Source organism: Ambystoma mexicanum, chromosome 7p (genome assembly GCF_040938575.1).
Source record: "Ambystoma mexicanum isolate Mex_15411 chromosome 7p, UKY_AmexF1_1, whole genome shotgun sequence".
In the NCBI taxonomy this organism is placed as follows: Eukaryota; Metazoa; Chordata; class Amphibia; order Caudata; family Ambystomatidae; genus Ambystoma; species Ambystoma mexicanum.
In genome coordinates this window covers 551356705-551378000 of record NC_090939.1, presented here as the reverse complement: position 1 = coordinate 551378000, position 21296 = coordinate 551356705, and positions in this window count along the sequence as shown.

Here is a 21296-nt window from a genome sequence, read left to right as displayed (position 1 = left end):
GAGTGGTGTATGAATGAGGTTTGGGTGCAAGGTCTATGTGGATATGTGCAACCAGGTTGAAGGGGGGGTGCACCAGCAGGTCTGGACTAGTGTTGGGCACTACATACTTGACATGTTTGCCTACTCAATTGTACAGAGGGTACAAAGTGTATGATCTGACATTGTGCCTACGGATACTCACCAGCCTCATCCGATGTCACACCTCCAGCCTCCACTGCATCTACTCCCTCTGTGGCCTTGAGGTGCACTGCTTCATGTCTCCTCCCATGGCTGCTGGTGGATGGGAGATGCAGGGCTGCCTCCTGTGCCCATGCCCTGTGTGTGCTGGACTGACAGTAGGTTTCACACCCTCAGCCGAAGGTCGTCCCACCTTTTGTGGCAGTCCTGGACTGTTTGGGGTGATGTCCCAACTGTCATGACCTTCTGGGCCACCACCTCCCAGATTCCCTTCTTGAGCATTTGTGTCTGCCTTTGTGGGTTGCTTCTGAATACCTCAACAGCATGCTCAACTAGGGTGTCAGCCGGCATGTTTATTTCAGCCTCACTGAACCGCGATTTACGCCTCTGTGCTGCAGGCACCCTGGCAGACATGTCTCTGGTTGGTTATCAGTACGCGGCATGTGGCTGTCACTCTTGTGCACAGAGGATTGCAATGTATTGTGTTTTGTTAATGGCCGCAGGTCCATTTCCTGTTCCGGCGATCATGTCATGTCACCACCACCCCTGTGCCGGTGTATTTCATTTGGGGGGATTTTGGTGATATTACCGGCATGCCGGTGCAACCACTTCTGGCATGCCGGAATGCATGTGCACGCTGACACAGAATCAACTGTTGATTCCGCAAGCAGTCCCTCACGGACACTGTGGCACTGGCATGCCAGTAATTATGATTTTTTTACCAGCATACTTGTAATAAGCCCCATTGTCCTTGTTCTTCCCCCTGAGATTGAGTTCTCTATTAGATTTGAGCCTCAGGCCATGCTTAGCATGAATGGTGGAGTCACTGCTGAAAAATAAGATGGTAATACCTCTGTGAGCAAGCTCCCAGGGACTAACAATGCAGAGAGACTTGGACAAAATGAGGCCGGAGAGGATATAAGGATTGGGTTACCTATTATGAAATTACCTGATTGTAAAACACAGCAGGCATGTGACGCTCTCACACACCTAATGATTAAAATTGGGAAACTAAGGGAAATAGTTAGTGCCATGCAGAAGGATAATGAGTTTCTGAACAATTAGCTTCTAGCAAGGACAAATTGAACAGGAGGGAGCAATGACATTTACAATTGCTGCCTCCAAAACTGAGTGGAAATCAAAGTAAAACAGCAAAAGATGAACTGGTGACTAGGATAGATAAAGTCATAGACTCTTTGAAGGAAATAATGCCCCAGGTAAGAAAATGATGAACCCTCCCAAAATAGATACTCGGAATCCAAGTGTAAGCGCCTTCATAACGGGGTCACCAATAGCCAGAAACACAGATACTATGGCAATAATTTGAAGGGAGGAATTTCAACATTCTCCCATTGCTAATAACCCATGCAGCAAGCACCAAGTGTTTCTTGTGAATGCCCTGAAATTAGGTAACTCAATGAAAGAGCCTAGTGACTCACTAGTAAGTAAAGTAATGCACTGGGTAAGGTACAGAAGTGGTTGTCACTCAGTTATAAGAGATGATATTTTGTGTTGTTTACGAGGCACAATGTTAGATGGATCTGTATCAAGGGTTCTCCGATCCCACCAAATAAAAATCACGATAAAAAAGGAGCACATACTGGGCAAGCAACAATGCTGTTTATAACTGCTGGGTGAGCACAAAAGAACCCGAACAGTGGACTGGAACTGATTGATCAGAGCTGACATCTGGGCATACAGTGAACATTCATTTTATACTACAAATACAATGGTCAAGGCATTAGAAACAGTTGCAGATCAAATTCTTCATATTTTTCATGTATACCAAGAAACTCATTGGCTAAACGACATCATATCCTTAGAGCTAGCGTAGGTTAGTAGAACATGATTGGAGCTAACAGATGAACAGTATACAAACCAATTGCCTCCCCATGTGGCGCCACATTGCTGTTCACCCCTCCCAGGAACTTGCAATTAGCAAAATAACATGTGTGCTGACCGCTGGGACTTTATTATTCTGCCATTGGTCAGTATCATGACGAAAGGAACATGATATACCCTGATTCTGGTGGGAAGTTAGATATTCACATGGTACCTGCTGGATACCAGCCTTTGCAAGCCTTGTGGTGGATACTCTGAAGGCTGGTCACCTCCTAGGGACATAGAAACATAGTGTTTGATTGGTCCTCCCAGGAACACCACTATGTTCAGCTTCCCATTCCCTTAACCACCTGCTGACAGGCACTCGCAGCTGTGTGAACGGTTCTCTGGTTCAGGTCCACTTCCCATCTACACCCCAGTACCCATAGGATTGGCTTGCTGCCCTGTCATTATAGCACCCAGTGTTGTCTTGGCTGCTTGGGTCTTTCTGTGACACGTAACTTGAGCTCGGTCTCTCTCTTCCCTAACCTGTGGTGCACTTATCATGTGTTCAGAGCACGTTTCCTGGGTGAGGCACAACCTGGGGGCATCCCCGATAAATGTGTTTACCTTGGATTTTTCTCTTTCTGGTAATAATGTACAAAAGCTCCCTGGGCCGATGGCATATGCAGTGCATCACTTCCCCCTGATTTCCCTGCAACGCCTTCTTTCATGAAGGGACTGCAGTTTGTTTGTGTACCTTTTCCCCACTAGGAGAGGTGCCCCATCCCCTCTTGCCTACTCACGCAGGTGTTAGTTGCGCCCTCTATCTAGCACTGAATTAGCACCTTTAATACATTCCCCCCTTCAATCGATCTTTTCGATCAATACCTCCTTCCTGCTCAGTTCCTTATCCTTTTCCTCGCGTATCCCCACCTATCTGACCCTGTTCATGTCCCCTTCTCCTTCAAACCCTTCTAGGCATTCTCTGAACACCAGTATCTTTTTCCCATCTGACGAGCATTCGGCCAAAAGGGCTTCAGTGGCGGCGCTGCCAAAATTCACTCTACATCGTCCTCACTTGCATTTACGCTTGGAGGCTCTTCATCTAATAATTAACCAAGCTACATTTTATTTTCTGTCATTATGTAACATGATTTTCTTTGGTGGCAGCCACACGGCCGATGATCCACTGACCTATACAGATAGTGATGAGCATCACGGCGAGCACAGGGACAGTTATTTTGAACATTGCTGCCAGCCAACCTGAGACCCAAGCGAATAACGAGTCAAGACAGGTATTTGACGTGAGTTCTGACTTCTCTTTTATCATTCTTTCATGTATGGTTCACATCTCCTCAACAGCTTCCATAAGTGTCCCATTGGCTGCATCATTAGAGGATATAGCAATGCAACATGTGCTTCCGATCTTGTGGCACACGCCGCCTTCCATAGTAGTCATAAGGTCCAACACATAACAATTTTGTAGTGCCATCAGAAGCAAAGCTCAGAGCTCTTCTGACACTGCATTCAGTCCTTTTTTGGTAGCATTAGCCAATTGGAGAAGCTCGTAATGTGTTATCTGAATCCATTTTGCATTAGCAGCTGTTTTCAACCCGGGAAGCAGGAGCGACTGAAAGACACGGACGCTTTGTTGAAAAGTCTAAAATGGAGTGAGATAGCGACCACGCTCTGGGAATATTCTGATAATTTGTAATTGCTTGCTCTCTTCTTGACTTCGGTTGTTCTCCTTGTGTCTCTATTTGGCCTTTTGCATTATTCTTTGATTTCTGAGTGGATACCTCATCCAATGACATAAGATTTACATGCAGAACCACCAATGCAAAGCTGAAGAGGGTCATCAGTGCATATACTCCTCTCCAGTCTGGTGGAAGATGAGCATACACTCTTGTCCCACAAGCTCACTATACAGCCATCACTGCCGCTGTCCTTTTCTGCAATGCCACAATGCTCATCGTCCACCCACAGCCGGTGTTCATCCCAGTGTCAGTGTCCCGTTTGCTCGGAAACACAAAGAATACTGTGTGAGCGGTTTTATATAGACTGGTCAATGTTTTTCACTTATCCATGTTAAGGCATGTACATTGGCATCCCACACTCTCCCACACCTGGCATATATTTTCTTCACCACTTTCTCTTCAAACCCCACTAACCATTCGGGGTAGCATTGCACCATCCCTCTTTACCATTTTCTATTGTTGTAGAGCGAACCCTGTATTTGCATTAAGGGCCTGGTGTGGCACCATGGTATATCATGTCCTGTTGAATTCTTACAGAATATTCTCTTGTGGGCAGTGACCAACTGTTTTCTCCTCAGCACACTTTTGGTGTTATACTCATATCATGTGCTTGGTGTTTTTTCCCTGTGCCATTCTTTCTAGTTGTATATACTTATCTGCATAAGGCCTCCTCCCCCTCATCTATCCATTTTACTTCTACGGTGGACAGTCCCCTTGTTTTGCACAGGAACATATGCATCATACTTCCAACTTCCTCCACTGTCACCTTTTGTGTCAGGAATTGTTTTGGTGCCCCTACAAGGTGTGGAATGAGTGAGCACACATAGCATGTGCCATTGGTGCTGCCTCCCCCCACCCTCTTCATCACTTTAAACCATACATTTTCAGATGTGAGGTTTCCTCCTTACCCAAGAGCACTGTAGAATCCTTCAATACCAGATAGACTTCTTTTGGTGCATGTCTTCTTCCCTCCATCAATAAGCATACCCAAATTACCCCTATGCATTAGGAACCAGAAAAGGAAGAGAATCCAGAAGACAGAAAAAACAAACAATCCGTCTCCTATTACATTTGCATCATGTTGTGTTCTTCTCCCATTTCCCCTAGTCGTGTCTTGCCAATCTTCTCCTTCATTTGTGGGCCTTGTGTAAGGGCTTATAGCAGTGCACAGACTCAACGATAATAGGTTTATACTTCCCATTAGGTGACGCTTCTCTAGTGTCTTTCCACTGTGTTGCTGTTGCCTTTGCGGACGTTTGTTACATGGATCAATGCCCTCCTTTCCTTTATCTTCACTGCCGTTACGGTTGGGAAGACAACTTCAAATGGACCACAAAACCTTGGTTCTTTCCACTTCCTTCCAACATTGCTGACGGTAACTCTGTCTCCAGGATAGAGAGGCTGTTCTTTGCGGAAAGTCTTCCTCTTGGTGGGCATTTGTGTGCTCTTCGATGTTTGTCGTCCGACATGAAGGTTGCTGAACCTGGCGGAAGATGTAGTGGAGGACATTTATCATTTCTATTAAATAATGTTTGATTTCATCTCTGAGGAGCTCTGAGCTAGGGTCAGCATTCAGAATTGAACATGCAAGAGGGACAGGGGCATGCATCCTTCTACCCATTACAATTGTGTGGATAGTCAGATTATGATCCACACAGGGTGAGTTTTGAAGGGCCAAAAGAGCAAGGGAGTCAAGTAAGCCAGTTTGGGCACAGAGAAGTAGTTAGCTTCACTAAACATTCTTTAAGCAAGCCATTGAGCCTATAAACAATCCCAATGGCCTACCGCTGGTACACTGTGCAAAGTTTGTGTTTGATCCCCCAGAGGTACGTAATCTCTTCAAAAATGTTATTGGCAAAATACTGGCCATTATCCGATCTTATCTCTTCCGCTATTACCACCTGTGAAACAATTCCCTCACCATGAATTTGGCCACAGATTTTGTGTTGTTCCTTGCACAGGGCCCAGCCCCAAGCCAGCCCGAAAAGGGACAGATTACAAAAATGAGGTATTTATAAGACAAGCATTCTTGTCAATCAACACAGTTCATATTCAAGTGCCGGAATGGCCCTTTTGGTCATGGTATCATTCCCCGGATGGTTTTTAATATATGACTAGACAAAAACTGTTGACAGACCACAAAGTTCACCAAATACTCTCACTCACTCACGCAGATTTGGTACACACCATCCCTCACTTTGCTCTGTTGCTATACTTTCTTTTGATGCATGGGTCGGAAAATGCAATTGCTCAAGAGCAAGGTTCAGCAAATTCCGAGGCATCACAGGTTTTCCATACTATTCTGTCTCCATGCTAAGTCTGTTGGGGAAAGCGAATTCCCTCTTTGTATCCACAAGTCCTTCTCGTCCTTCAGGGTGTAGATGGGAAGCCAACTCTGACCCTCATGTCCCCCACATGACTCTCAACGCAAAGGCAGAGAAACAATTGATGTGCCAAACCTTTAGGCCCATCACCTCAATCATCAATGTATTGCAGGTGTGAGAAGCGGTATGCATTCAGACAGCCATTTAGACCATACTCAATACATGACTTGGACAACATGGAAATGACATCCATCGAGAAAGTCGACTGACTGCGAAGCCATAAACCAATAATGTCATCACTGACATCATAAAGTAACTGCATTATACAATAAGTGTATATTCATCCATTCATGAAGCTACACAAACATGCACTAGTTTATTGCATATAGGCATGAAGAACATAGCTATGACTGTATTGGAGACATGTTATCACATGTATGAGACTGACACAATAGGTACAATTTGTAAAACCTTTATTCAAGTTTCTGGGGTTGGAAAAACTCCCACTTTGTCCTATAACTAAGATCGGAGTAATTCAAACGCTAAACAAAACAGTCCTAGTGGAGTCTGCCTAGTCAAAATGACCTATGCTAACAAAACCTAATGCCTGGCCTATCTCTTGAACAAAAAGTGTATAAAGGAGAAATGTACTTAAATGAAAATCATTGTTCAAAAGAGTAAATGTAGCTGAACTAGCTCTCCTCCCCACGTTAGACCACACCGAGGAGGGGGTCCTTGTAGGCAGGATGACATACTCTGGCTCGCATTTCTAACACAATGAACAGTTCTAAAACATGGATAGAGGCCTGCCTGGCCTTCCACATTAAAGTCTCTAATCAGACCTCCAAATAAGGTTTCAACAAAACAATTCACGTAAGCCCCCCTTTGTTAGACTCAGACCTCTTCAAAAAACAGTTTGCGTGGGTCCCCCTCTGTCGGGCTCAGACCTCTTAAAACACAATTCAACAAAACTTGCACGGGGATCCCTTCCCCAAGCTTATTATACTTCGGGTCTTCTTCATCCGGGATCAGACCACTTTCGAATGTCGAAGACTTTCAAATATGCATGGATTTCTTTACAGACCTCCGCAGGAAAGCTTTGACTAAAGGTTCAGGGTTCAACTTTCACTCTGCCCTTCTCTAGTTGTTAATTTTGCTTACTTCACTCTTGCAGTTAATTTGCTTTATTGGTCACGAACAATGTACCTTTCACAGAGACTTTCGAGTGGGCTACTTCCTTTCGCCGGACCACTCCATTGCTCTGTATCACTGATTTTGCAGCTGTCCGTACTTCAAAGTTCATTCACAGGTCTATCTTTCTTCATGTCTCAACCACACACTTGCAGCCTTCACTTGCGAAATAATGTTACCACTTTAAACTTTAACACACACCAGTCTCTCAGGTCACTTGCCAATTCACCGGCTGTATGCGTTTCTTTCTTGGTTTTATGATTTCCAATTCATGAGTCAAGGTTAGTACCATAGGCTTGCCTTGCCTCGCCTCGCCAACTCTGCTGTTCACCCCGGAGAGTCGCTGGCATTGTTTAAACACAATGAAGCCTTCTGATGTGGAATCTGCCCTTCTCCATATATCCTTCATGGCCTGTCGGAGGCACAAACCTTCAGTAGGAAACTTTTGGGGTTTTTGACCCACTGCTTTTGTCAATTGGTCCATCACTCTGCTCCAGTAGGTTTGCATTTACCCCAGAAGTTCTGCTCGTACTCGTGTTCCGCCTTGCTCAGAGTCTGTCTTTAGGTTGGGTCTTTTATCCGTGTGAGGAGAGATAACTGGTATCAGGCGTATGCACTTAAAGTCAAGTGCCTGACCTTGCCTGACCCGATTAACTGGATATGTCCAGTAAGATATATGAGATTAAGTCAGTTACTCTCAGTCACCCTCTTCCTCTGCCCAGTGTTTGTGTAAAAAGCAAAGGTATTTGGGACCTCAGAGAATTCTAAAAAAAATAGGACGGGTTAGATGAACAAAAGAGGGAGGAATACTGCATCTCACCATCAGCTCCTGCACTCCCACTCCCCGAAGACCCCTCACCCAAGTGATCCTCCTGCACAGGTCCACCCCCAGGGTCTGGATCCAAAGGCAATGGCTGTGTCCTGGCCACCTGAGAGAGAGATGCCTGGGGATTAGCGGGTGAGACACAATCTGATTTCTCACATACCCTTCCCCTGTGTGATGTAGCCACATCTGTAAACCAGGAAAGGAAATCGATGTTCCACTTTTCTTTACCTTTTTGGTGTTCCAGAGTGAAACAGTAGGTTTTCAGGTCTAAGAACCATTGCATGGCACGGGGGTAAGAGTCATTTTATTGACTTATACACACTAAAAATGAGTGGTCATGGCAAGTGCGAACTTTCTCCCTAGAAGGTAATACCTTAGATGGACAACTGCTCATTTGAGGGCAGGGGCCTCTATTTCCAACACAGAGTAGTTCTTCTCACGTGGGAAGAGTTTACGACTAGTGAATAAGATGGGGTGTTCCAATCCATCGCATATTTGAGATAAAACAGCTTCAAACCCTGTGAGAGTGGCATGAGTTTGTAACACAAATTCTTTTAAAAAGGCTACTAGTTTATCGGATTGGATTCTGACACAAGGTTTATGTTACTCACCAGCTCAAAAGGATGGCGTGATGAGAGAGCCAACATTCCTTGGTATCAGATCAACAAGCCAAGGTTTTCCGAAACCAAGGCCTCCTCAACTTGAGTGAGCTCTTTACTATGATACTCCCCTCTGCTGTGGTAGTCAAAACAGACAGAGGGGTAAATCAAATAAAAGAGTGGGGAACACGCGCACCGCCAGAGGATCAAGCTGCAATGGAAGGAAACAACAGGTCAAAAGATGGGAAGTGGAAGTATACTTCCTACTTACTATTCTCCCTCTTTGGTAATGACCTCCTTTCCTCTTGTTTAGCTAAGGCGGGGCTTGGAGGATTTCGGATCTCCTATGAGGACAATTAACAACCATAAACAATCCCTTACACTAGGAAGAGGAGTATCGTTTGGCAAGGAGTAGGAAAGCATCACTTTAGAAGAAGAGAAAGAGCACCTGGAAGGTGTGTAGGAGTTCAGGTAACAACGACAGGAGAAAATAATAAACTGGGAAGTTAGTAAGGTAGTTACCCGGGCGACACAAGGGTCACACTAGAGCCGGGTTGGTGGATAATGGCTGCATTGCATTCCTCAGTGCACTTACTCCTGAAACGTAGTCCAGTAGAAGTAGAAGTATTAGGATGAGAAAGACAGTATGTTTGCCCTTGCCCCAAAAGTTCTGCTCATACTAGCATTCTGCCTTGCTCAGAGTGTCTTTAGGTTCTTCCTTTTATACGTGTGAGGAGAGCTAACTGGTAACAGGTGCATATATTTAAAGTCAAGTGCCTGACTTTTACTGCCCCGATTAACGGAACATGTCCATTATGATGTATGAGAGTTAGTCTTGTTACTCTCAGTGACCCTCTTCCTCAGCCCAATATGTGTGCAAAAAGGGGATGGGGAGTTGGGTCCTCAGAGAAGCCTAAAACATATGACAGGTTAGATGAACAACAAGGGTGGGGATACCATGTTTCACCATCGGCCTCCTCACCCCCACTCCCTGAAGACCCCTCACCCAGGTGATCCTCCCGCACTGGTCCACCCCCAGTGTCTGGATCCAAAGGTGATGGCCTTGCCCTGGCCACCTGAGAGAAACTCCCAGGGACTAGTGGGTAAAACACCCTCTGGTTACTCACATGACCTACATAGGTAGGGGACGTACACACATGCATATCTCTATATAATCATATAGTTCACCGAAGAGGAAACCTCAAGATGCAAAGTATTCATAATTTAGCTTGCATATGCTTGACTGGTACTAACATGGAGAAACTATAGGGGATTATAAAGAAGCTATAGGTCTCTGAATTGGATGGCAAAGGAGAGACAGGCTTCGAGTTTATAAGCTTACATGTTCGCCTCAGCTGGAGGCTAGCAGAAACAGGGCATCCAGCCACGGACAAGTGGAGCTGGGAAATTACCAGTTAGCAAGACAATGAGCCACCTGAAGAAAATAAGGCTAAAATCCTCATAATTACAAGCAGGACAGCTTCAATTCTTGGTCTCCACATGCGTGTCCCAGCCGAACAGGACAATGGCCAGTCAACCAAGGCAGACAAAGAGGACTGTTCCCACGGAAACAGAAGGGAAAAAAGCTACAAGCGATGCACACAAGCTGCTACCCAAATGCACTCTCCCAGGCTTAGGTGATCTGAGATGGCAACATTAGGGAACATTACGCACCTCCATGTTCATTTCCATTGCCTTGAAAAGGTACACTTAGTCTGGTAACTGTCCGGGGTCCCAGGGACACATTCTGACCAATCCAGATTCACCTTTCATGTGAGGATATCATTTTTTGCAAGGGCTGATGGTCTCACTGCGACCCTGAAACATTGCAGATCGATACTAGTAGAGGTGGTGCTAGGAGGGGCCCCTAAACACAGCTATCCAATTGTAGAACTGACCCCTACACCTTTTATATGTGTCCTACCTAAACTGACCAATGTAAATGTATGATAGGTTTCTGGGATGGAACCTGGATTTGTGACGTCACATCAGGATAAAACCGGCGACACATGCTTAGAAGATGAGAGCTCTGGAGGATACTTGTTTTTCTGGTGTGATCCCTTTTATTTTGTTTGCTAATAAAAGACAGTGGGCCTCATTATAAGGTTGGAGGTAGCCTTGCCGGTAAAACCGGCAAGGCTACCTCCAAACTTACAAGAAAGTCTGGCACCCGCAAATGGGCAATTACCAGGGTAGTCTGGCCCTGCCGGACCCGGTAATTGCCCTTACACGGGTGCCAGAATTGGGTGATCCCCATTCCTATTTGAGCCCCGTAGGGCTCAATGGGAATGGGGATGCCTGTAGCACGGCCCTGTTCATAATGGTGCCCGTGCTAAAGGCATGCTATGCTTGCGGGTACCTTTCATTCCACCAGGTAAGACCTGACGGAATGAAAGGCACCCGCAAGCACAACTCAGAGTTTGCCGGTCCGGCTACAATAGTATCGGCAAGGTTGCTGCTACCATTGTATCCGGGCAAGCAAACTCATAATGAGGCCGAGTAACTTTGCCACATGGCTGAGTCTTACGTTCTTGTGGCAGTGAGTCTTTGATGGGCGCAAGTGTTCTCTGCTGATTATTGGGCTGACTTCTAGAGTACCTCATCCACACCTATACACGGGCCTCTCCTTGCAATATTATTAGCTAAACAATTGTTGTTGCATTAAAACGTTCCTCCTTCTCTCTTTCCTGACCTTTCCTCTTTTCTCCTGCCATCATCTATGTTCCTCTTTTGCCCTCTTGGTAGAGTACCCTGCTTCCCTCTAGTAAGTAATCTGCTTCTTTGGCTGCTTGGTCGGCCATTTAGTTATTCCAAAGATATTTGGTCTTGTCGACCTGTATGGGCTGCACATTTTATTATTGCCACTTCCACTCTATCAGCTTCCCAAGTAGTTTGTCAAGTTGTACTGGTGTCCCACACTTTTCCTGAAGCCCCCCTTTCCCATCCGGCCAATCCTGAATGTATGGTAGATCCTACATAGGCAGAGTCGGAAAATATGTTTGCTGCATGTCCCTCCATCATATTTAATGCACTTATCATTGCCACTAGCACTGAGGCTTGTGCTAAAAAGTGTGATGGTAATCGCATCTGAGATTATATTAGGCATTCTCCAAGTATGTAGCTTACTACAGTTGCCCCTTCATGTCACCTGGCTGTTTCAGGGTCTATACTTGATGACCCATCATTGTATACAATGTCTGCTCCTTCTATTGCTTCTTCCTTAACATGTATGTCTCCTTCCATTCGATCCATATGTGGTGCACAGTCATGCATACACGCCCCTTCAGCTGTGGGTTCTGCTGTAAATGCTGCTGTGTTTACTACAGAACACCTCACTACCTCTTTGCCCTCAGTGCCATTAGAGGGCTTTTTGTTTTTTCGGAACAGCGAACAGCGAGTGCTCCACATACAGCACTACAAGGCACCCCATCGTGATTGTCCCTGAATTTTCTATTGCAAGCTCCACAGCCACAAGCGCTTGTTCTCAAGGAAAATGTCCCTACATTGCTGGTCCAAAAGACAACTGTAGTATGCCAATGGTTTGTGTCCTGTGGTTTATTTTGCATAAGGACAGACATCATTTCTCAGCCATACGAATGGGAGAACAAGTGCAATGTGTATTTATAGTTAGGGGTGGCCAGTACTGGTGCATGTGTTAGTGGTTCTTTAAGTTCTGTGAACATTTCTCTAATTATGGATGTCCAATTGAACTCTTTCTTCTCTTTCTGAGCTTCTTTTAAGGCCTGCAGCACTGGCTTGATATAGGTTGAGTAGAGAAAAACCTACGCCCTGCAATAATTACACAACCCCAGGAATTTCTGCATTTCCTTTACTGTGCGTTACTGTGCTGTCCAGTGAACTGCCTTCACCCGCTCTTGTTTTATACTACCCCCTTCAATGGATACAATTTGCCCAGGTACACTACGTGCTACTGACATTAGTGTAGTTTTCCCTTATCCACCTTGTGCCATTTCTCTGCCAGTAATGTCCGCAGGTGCGCTGAGTCCGCCCTACACTCTTCCCCTGTCTGATTGTATACCGACAAGTCATCAACATATTGGATTACTGTGATTGGCATCTATTCATTTCTCAAGTCCATTTGGATCATTATTGAAAATAATTGGTGATTCCCAGTACTCCTGGGGCAGTCTAGTGTATTTGAATCTCGTTCCCCAAAACGTAAATGCTGTCAGGTACTGTACATTGGGTTTCAATGGAATGGAAAAGAAGGCATTCTTTAAGTCAGTGACTGTGAAATACTTTGCCTTTGTTGGGATGTTACACAATATTGTAACAGGTTTTGATAATACTTGAAATTCTGCCTCAACAACATCATTTATGGGGCATAAATCTTGTATGAATCTCCAGAACACACCCTTGGATTTCTTTATCATGTATATGGTTGTGTTTCATGGTGAGGAAGACGTTTGTATGATACCCCGCTCCTGCTATGGTATGGTATTGTTTATTTATACAGCGCCTATACACAAGCAAGTGTTTCAAAGTGCTCAAGGAGGGTGGGAACATGGGGAAAAAACAACAGTCACTCAGAGCCCTTGATATTCTGAGAGGATGATAGTCTGCATATGCAGAGTAAGTGCATACAAATATATTTAACAGTTTGGGATACACCAAATAGACCTGACAGCGATTCTGCAGTTTTACCATTGCAATTAAGGGTTGAAGGCACGGGAGAACAGACAGATGATCTTCCAGCGTAGTGCGTGGGGATCGTGCAAGTGCACAGGTCATAGAGAGATGGGATAAGTGCACCCGGTTGGATGAGACTGAGGAAAGTGCAGAGAAAGATGTGCAGTGAGTGTGGGTGAGGTGTAGGGCCTTGTGACAAGTGCGAAAGAGGACTGCCTGGGCTGCCAGGGACCTGTGAGAGTCTGAGTTATACAAGGCACCCAGTCAGCAAGCTGTACGAATGAGGAAGGAGAAAGGGAAGGAAGAGAGAACTAGGTTAGCAGGGTAGAGGAAGAGAGAAGGAAGAGGAGAAGAGGAAGGTCTTGAGGAATTTCCAGACTTTAAGGAGATCCGGCTCAAGACAGAGGGTGGCAGGGAGGCTGTTCCAGAGGGAGGCACCTGCTGAGGATAAGGATCTCCCTCCAAATCTCTGCTTGGAGAACTGGCTCACTCGCAGAATGTTGGAGGTAGATGAGCAGAGGACTCTTGAGGGACAGTATTTAGCGAGGCAGTGTTGCAGGTAGGTCCCAGGCACCAGAAAGCCTTTTGAACAACGCAAAGGTTCTTGAACTTGATCCTTGCAGCCACGGGGAGCCAGTGAAGGGATTTCAGTGCCGGAGAGATGCAGTCCGATGGCTTGAGGCCAAGGATAAGTCTTGCGGTTCTGTTCTGGTTGAGTTGCAAAGGGCGCAGGGCAAAATAAGGGTGGTTGAGGAAGAGGCTTTTGCTATAGTCCATCCTAGAGAGAACCAGGGCTGTGGAGACAGTGAAAAAAGCTAGTGTACCCCTGAGGAGGTGTAGCTGATAGTTAAACTTTTTAGAGATGTCTGAAATGTGAGAGGAGAAGGAGAGAGTGGACTCAAAGATGACCCCAAGGTTTCTTGCCCCGCAGATGGGTGTGGGTGCAAAGCCAATGGAGGCCAGCCAGAGTGAAAATGGGAAAGCGGGAGCAGGGGTCCCAATTCAGAAAATCTCAATCTTACTGGCATTGAGGCAGAGGTAATTTGCAGCACACCATAACCGAAGAGTGGACAGACACTCAGATATGATTGAGGAGGAGGAGGTGGCTCAGGGTAGCCTGAAAGATTGTTGGTGTGTCATCCACATAGCACTGGAAATTAGAGGTGAAAGTGGCAATCACACGTGCCAGGGCAGACATATAGACTATTAAGAACTAGGGGAAAAGGTTTGATCCCTTGGGAATGCTACAGGTTGAGAGCGTGATAGTCGTGTGAAAGGCTGAGAGTTCCACCTTGGATGGCCGGTGGCCGAGGGAGGAGTTTAACCATTCCAGAGCCTGACCTGTGATTCCCAGGCTGTCACAGAGGTCTGCAATAAGGATGTTGTGGTTAACCATGTTGAAGGCAGAGGAGAGGTCAAGGAGAATGAGGATAGAGGGAGTGTTAGTGTAAATAACAATAATAATAAGGAAATGAGTTATGGAGAAAGGTTGGGAGTTTGCCAGATTGGAGGGGTCGTCACATCCTAGAGGGCATGCAAGGTGAGTATATGAGTATATGCCCTCATCCGCTGCTCTAGACAATGGATACTGTTCAGCTTGGGGGAGTAGTGCTCCCTCCTTCAGTTTTATTTTCACCACCCCCACTTTATTTAGTACCCCTATGCCATGGGGACCCTTGGTCCATAGTTTTTCAGGGACATTCTTGAAGTTTTAATTTGTGAGGATTATCCCTTTCTTCACCAGTTGTGTCAGTAGTAGTACCAGCTTCTCCACTACTTTTACTGGGCAATTTATTTGTAGCTGAAATACCATCTCCCACTCTTCCTCTTTGTGAGAGAACTTCTGTTCATATGTTACACCTGTTATCATTAATGATTGGTTGATGCAGAGCACTGTGTGCCATTCCATATTGCCATTGTCTGTCTCACAAAAGATAACCATGTCCTTACACACTATTGCCCCCTCTAACTGTAGCACAAGGGTGGTGCCTGTCATGTCGGCCCTTTGACACTGTGTTCTGAACAAGAATTCTGATGCCATTCTGAACACCTTGAATACTTGGGACCCATCCCAGCAGTATCTCCACTCTGTACAAAAACATGCTCGGGTACATGGGGTGTCCTCCCAATGTGCTAGGAGCATGTGCTGCTTACAAGATTTCAGCCACACAGGTGTAGTAGACGCCGGGTGTTGTGCATACCATCCCTCTCTGTATGGATGATATGGTGGCATTCGCCTTGCTGAGTAAATCTCTCACTAGTATGTTAAATTGAGTGTCTTACGAGTACAATAGTGGAGCTATGATGTGTTGTGTCCCTTATGTTACTGGCAAATCTTTTGTGACTGAAACTGTGATCACCACCACAGAGAAACCTTGCATGTCCATGACCTTGTCCGATAAATGGAATCCCCCCTCTCATATACAGGATTTCGTAATACCCGTGTCTATGAGAAAAGGAAATTCCCTGCGTCCTATTTTCACTGCTACCTTGGGTTCTTCGGTGGGGCCATCAATTACTGCTAGGACTGGACCGACTCAAGCCTTCTGTGGGGTCCCCTATTGTTGTGTGTTGCCCTTCGGGAAAGGGAAGGTGCTCCCCGCTGCAATGACATTTGTCCCTGCTACATCGGGGCTAAGCAAGGCTGCATCTGCTGCCACTGTGGTGGCACTGTGACCCCTCCTTACTGTTGTGCCATCTGTGTTGCCTGTGCCCCATATTTTGGCATATGAAACATGGCCAAAACACCCTGAATCCTACCCCTCTATATCCCCCCCTTCTTTGCCACTGGTACCCTCTTCCCTTGGGAAGAACCCTGATGCACATAATTTCCGGGGAGCGACATTCTACACTATGGCATATACTGTGGCGGCACATAGCCCCCTGGTTGTGGCATCTGTCCTACTGGAAACCCTACCTGTGGGGCGGGTTCTACTGTGGCAGAGTCAGGTACAAGCAGTGCCCCTTCAATGGTATACTTTGCCTGCTTCTTTTGCAACGATTTGTTTTCTGCTTTGCGGCATTCTCGGCCGCCTGCCTCTCACTCTTTTGTTTTTGTTTGCAATGGTGCACTATCATTGCCTATATTTCTGGCCAGTCCCTAGCTTTGATCCCCACAATCTTATCTAGTGGTGTTTGTACTTCTGTCAGCAATCCCTTTATCAATATCTGATGAAACAGGGGTACGCATTCATCCCAAGACCTTTGTGTCTCCTGTGTCCACAGATCCTGAACCCATTTTATATACTCTGCCAGGTCATCGTCGCTTTTCATTTTATGGGCCATCATGGTCCCTAAGTCATAAATGTCAGGATACATACTTCTCAGAACCTCCCAGACATATGCTCGACTGTTATTAATGCAGCTATGTCATAGGCAATGGTGCTGAATTTCACCCCTTTATACCCTGCCTGGTACCATATTTTGTCTGCCTGCTCTCCTATGATGGTTGTGAATAAACTTTTCTTGTCCCCTATAGCCAATGTCACTCCTGTCATCTTTTTCCCAAGCACCTGTAGCCATTTGCTGGCCTCTGGCGACGGAGGGCAGGATGCACATTTGATCATCTCTGTCCATTGTCTGCCAGGGTACATAATGGGTGCCCCCTCTCACCGGCAAAACACAAGTCTGTTGGTGGGGGACACAGGTAGATCAGGCCCCTACTGGCAGATAAATGCCTTAATCACTGGCACCGGTGTTCACGGTGCCAGTGATTCGAGCAATCCCACACCTTGATACCCTATGGACTCATGCAATGGGAACGTACTGGCACTCCTACGCCTGTAATATCCCAGTACATCTGGGATGTTGGGTGGTGGGGATGGTAAGGTAGGGTTGCTGGCATCCCACCAGAATTATTAGAGTGATACTGGCAACCCTGTAATGAGCTTGGAAGTCCATACCGTGACTACACTCTGCCCGCTGATGTAAACCATCTTGATCTCCCCTTGTATCGGGTACTTCTTCATTCAAATCAACATTAATATCCTTAATATCCATACTATCTATGTTAAAAAGTATTTGTCCCGCCCTACACTCATCTGTGCCGACTGCTGCACCCTACCCCTTCCCTGTCCCTGTGTCGCTTTTGCTAGCTCCTGCTCTGCTTTCTTTAGAGCTGCTTCTAATTCCCAATGCGACTTGTTCTCTACTCCATAACCAATCGGTCTCATGGTATCTCTTTCGGTTTTTCTTGGGCCCCCTTCTTTTGGTCTGTGGGGTCTATATACTGCGGTTTGGTGTGTCCTAGTCTTTAATCTTTTCCCTTCATAAGTTGATGCCAAACATGCATACAGATGTTCTAATATAGCCTTACGATTTGTACCTGTCTTGGGAGAAGATTGAAACATTCTGCCTTCAGTCCCCTGAACCCACTTGTGGAATGTACTTCCGGATATTCTCCTGAAACTGCGGGAGTGCCTCACACATGTGTACTCGTACTGCTTCCTAAATTCAACCTATGTAAACCAAAAATCTCATGGACACCGATCCTGCAGCGTCTTTATCTCCACTGCTCCAAACAATCTCTAAAAAAGGTCCAGGCTAACACAAAAAAAAAATCAAACCCCCAACACCAACACACTTGTACTAATACAATTAGCACCAAAAGCCCTATCCACCCAATGGTCTGTCAATGCCCCACACCAAACACTGCTTTATACACAACCGTTAACAAAAACAACAATAAAAACACATTTATTTACACAATTATGTAGACCCTTCCTCTGTCTTCTTCTCTCGAGACAATGGAATATAACCCTCTTCATGCACCTTTACACTCTGGGATGGAGATACCCCACACTAATCTACCACTTTACTACTACTTATGATGTCAACTTTCCCTGTGGCAGAGTAACTTCACCTCACTACTAGTTAAAATGCATGCACTATTTCACAACGTTGTCTGCCCTCACCTTTGATGGGTTTCCCCTTCTCTCTCAAATGATTCCTACTCTACACAATAACAACAAAAACATCACAAACTGTCACCCCCCCTTGACTTTTCCAGCAAGAGTGCACTCATATTCCAGGTGTCCTTCCGAGGTCCTGTGATGCTGTGTCCCCCTCAATTGCCTGCACAGCTGGGCGAAGCAACCTGCTCAAGGAATCAGAAAGGCCTTCAGAGAAACAAGGGTGTGTGGCAGGGGAAATCCCATCCTTTTGGGGGTCCTGGAAATCATGTTGGTGCCACCAAATATGTAGGTAGGCCCAAAAACCGATTGATAAAAAATAATTCACTGGTTCAATAAGGAGTGCATGTCTTTGCAAGAAACAAAAATAGTTTTATTACATGCAAATACAGCAGGTAGTGTTAGCCATCTCAGTAGAACTGGAAAACTGGAAACACTCTCAACACTCCCATTTCAACTAGAGAAGTGTTGTAGCTGCAAATCAAAAACTCTACATATGCAACATTTCGCAACCACATGTCAAACCCACATTTCATATTAGCTAGCCCCTACACATAAATCTAAACAGCACCTATATTTCATCAGCCTTTTGGTCAATGGAGCATCCAGGGCCACCTAGGTACAACCCTGTGTGAATTACGTAATTGTGTAGTCTGCAGAAAATACTTTGTTCCGATGGTTAATTACATTCAGGTAATTTGTTGCAACAATGGACTTTCCTTATTGGTCAAAATAACTTCAGATAATTTGTGACATGAATGCCCTTTCTAGAGACCCAATCATGAGTGAACATGAACAAATAAGTCAACACCCTGTGCCAATTAAGTGTACTTTCTCATTAGACCAGCCAACTAGGCAATCCCAAATGGCTTCTTTGACCTTGCAGCTGTACTCTTTGGCAACAACTTTAATGACTACCATCTTGAAACAGGTTGCGTCCCTAGCATGCATCTCTTGGGAACCAGCTGGTATTATAAAAAATGCAGCCGAGACACTGCTCATTTCTATGATGTATTTGCTCTATTCAGAGGGAGTGCTGTAGTTCCAATGGTGTTGCCTCTTTGCAATGTGGGCAGTATAGCTCTAACCTATTGCCCAGCCTTTGCAATGCCTGAACACTAGGCCTTGTTCTCTGTAATATTTGTCCTTCACAGCTGCTGCACTAATCTAATCGTCAAACATGTACCCCGTTCACAGCTGCTGTGGACTGCTCGGTCTGGTACCATTAGTTACTATCTGTGCAGCGCCTTCTTTCTCTCTAGGGACCTTGGCTGAACACTGGCTCGGGACGTACAAATTAACCTCCAATTAATTAACAGTAGTTCTAAAATGTGGATAAATACCTTTGCTAACAGAAGTTGTAATTTCTTACTAGACCTACTTCAAAATGGCAAAACTCTAATGTGTCCAACAACCCTTATGTTACTAGCAATTCATTATCTATCCTATATAATGTTCATACTGTGAGGCATTCCAGCCACCCTTTCACCAGCCAACAAAAGCTTAATTTAAATGCAAAAACAAGATGTTCTGCATTCTCCTAAATACAACCAAAACACAACTTAATTCACTAATACAGGCCACAAAGCCCTTAAAGTATCCTGGGCCTAAACTAAATATATTGAGCAATATTATTGCTGCTTTTACCATGTGCTGCTCTCTAAAGTGTGTTAAAGCCCACTACAAATAGCATATTTGTGGGAATGCTAAACAAAATGGCAACAATGCTGACACTAAATGACCCGCTCCTTATGCTAATAGAAGTTCCCCAGTACACATCTTCTTCGACGTTTGGGACGCTACTTCTGAATTCCTAGATGTGTGAGCCCTGCACTGAGACTGCAGTCATGCACATCTCCAAATGTTTGAATCTAATGCTTACCACGCTAAACTCCCTTCGATAAAAAATTCTCTTGGACCTTTCTGATGCTTTTAACACTGGCAACCGCACCTCTGTCCTCACCCTCCTCTGGTCTTGCATGGATTGACTCCAACCTGGAAGGCTGAACCTGATGGATAATTTAAAATCTCTTTTAAACATCATGACCACATCCCACTTCCTGTTGGTATCCCACAATGATCAGACATTTGACCTCTGTTCTTCACCTTCTATACCTGTGCCCTAGGAAGACATCTCATCGTTTGGCTTTCACTATCACCTTTTTTCAGATGACAACAAAATATTTTTTCTCCTCTCCTTCCTTCACCCATCTCGGAACAGACTATGACCTGTCCCACTGCAAGCTGAATGGCTCTCCACTGCCTTATGCTGAACTCTTAAAAAAACAGAAGTAATCTTTCATCCAGCTTCCAATGTCATCTGTCCTCTATCCTATATCCTTCCCATTTGACCTTCTTGCTCCCTCAACCAAGGCTCACAGTCTTGGTGTTCTCTTTGATAGGATCCCTATGACTGCAACAATTAATCACTACCACTGCCTCTGCTTCTTGTATTAACCTCTTCAATATTCATAAAATGTGCCCTCTTTTTAATAACCACTCTATAAACACTCTAATCTCCACTGGGCCTTCCTTTCCATCTCAGCTTCTGGTAATGCTCATGCCTCCAGAGATAAAGTTTTTTTGCTAAAGAAAATTGCATAGGTATGTGTATAGGGGGTGCCAACCCCCCCCCCCCTCAACTGAATATAGATAACATGATAGGCAGAGTGAATGGTTCCATCATTGAAGACATCGGGATTAGATTGCCTTTATTAAAGGTAAAAAGGGCACATGGCACTGTGCATATTTGGGTTACGATGAGCCAGGAAATGAAGGCTGCTTTAAATATCATACACATACCATAAGCGTATTAAGATATATTATGAATAAAGCATACAAAGTGAGAGATGCTTAATTAAATAAATAACAGCTCCCTGAAGAATAAATACAGTGTCAGACAAAAATATATTTCAAAATGAATAACTCAAGTGCAAAATGTTTTCCAGTCCTAAACCAGGTGTGAAAGACAATGGGCCTCATTATGACATAAGTGGTAGCCATGCCTGTAATAAAAGCACGGCTGTCACCGGTGTCAT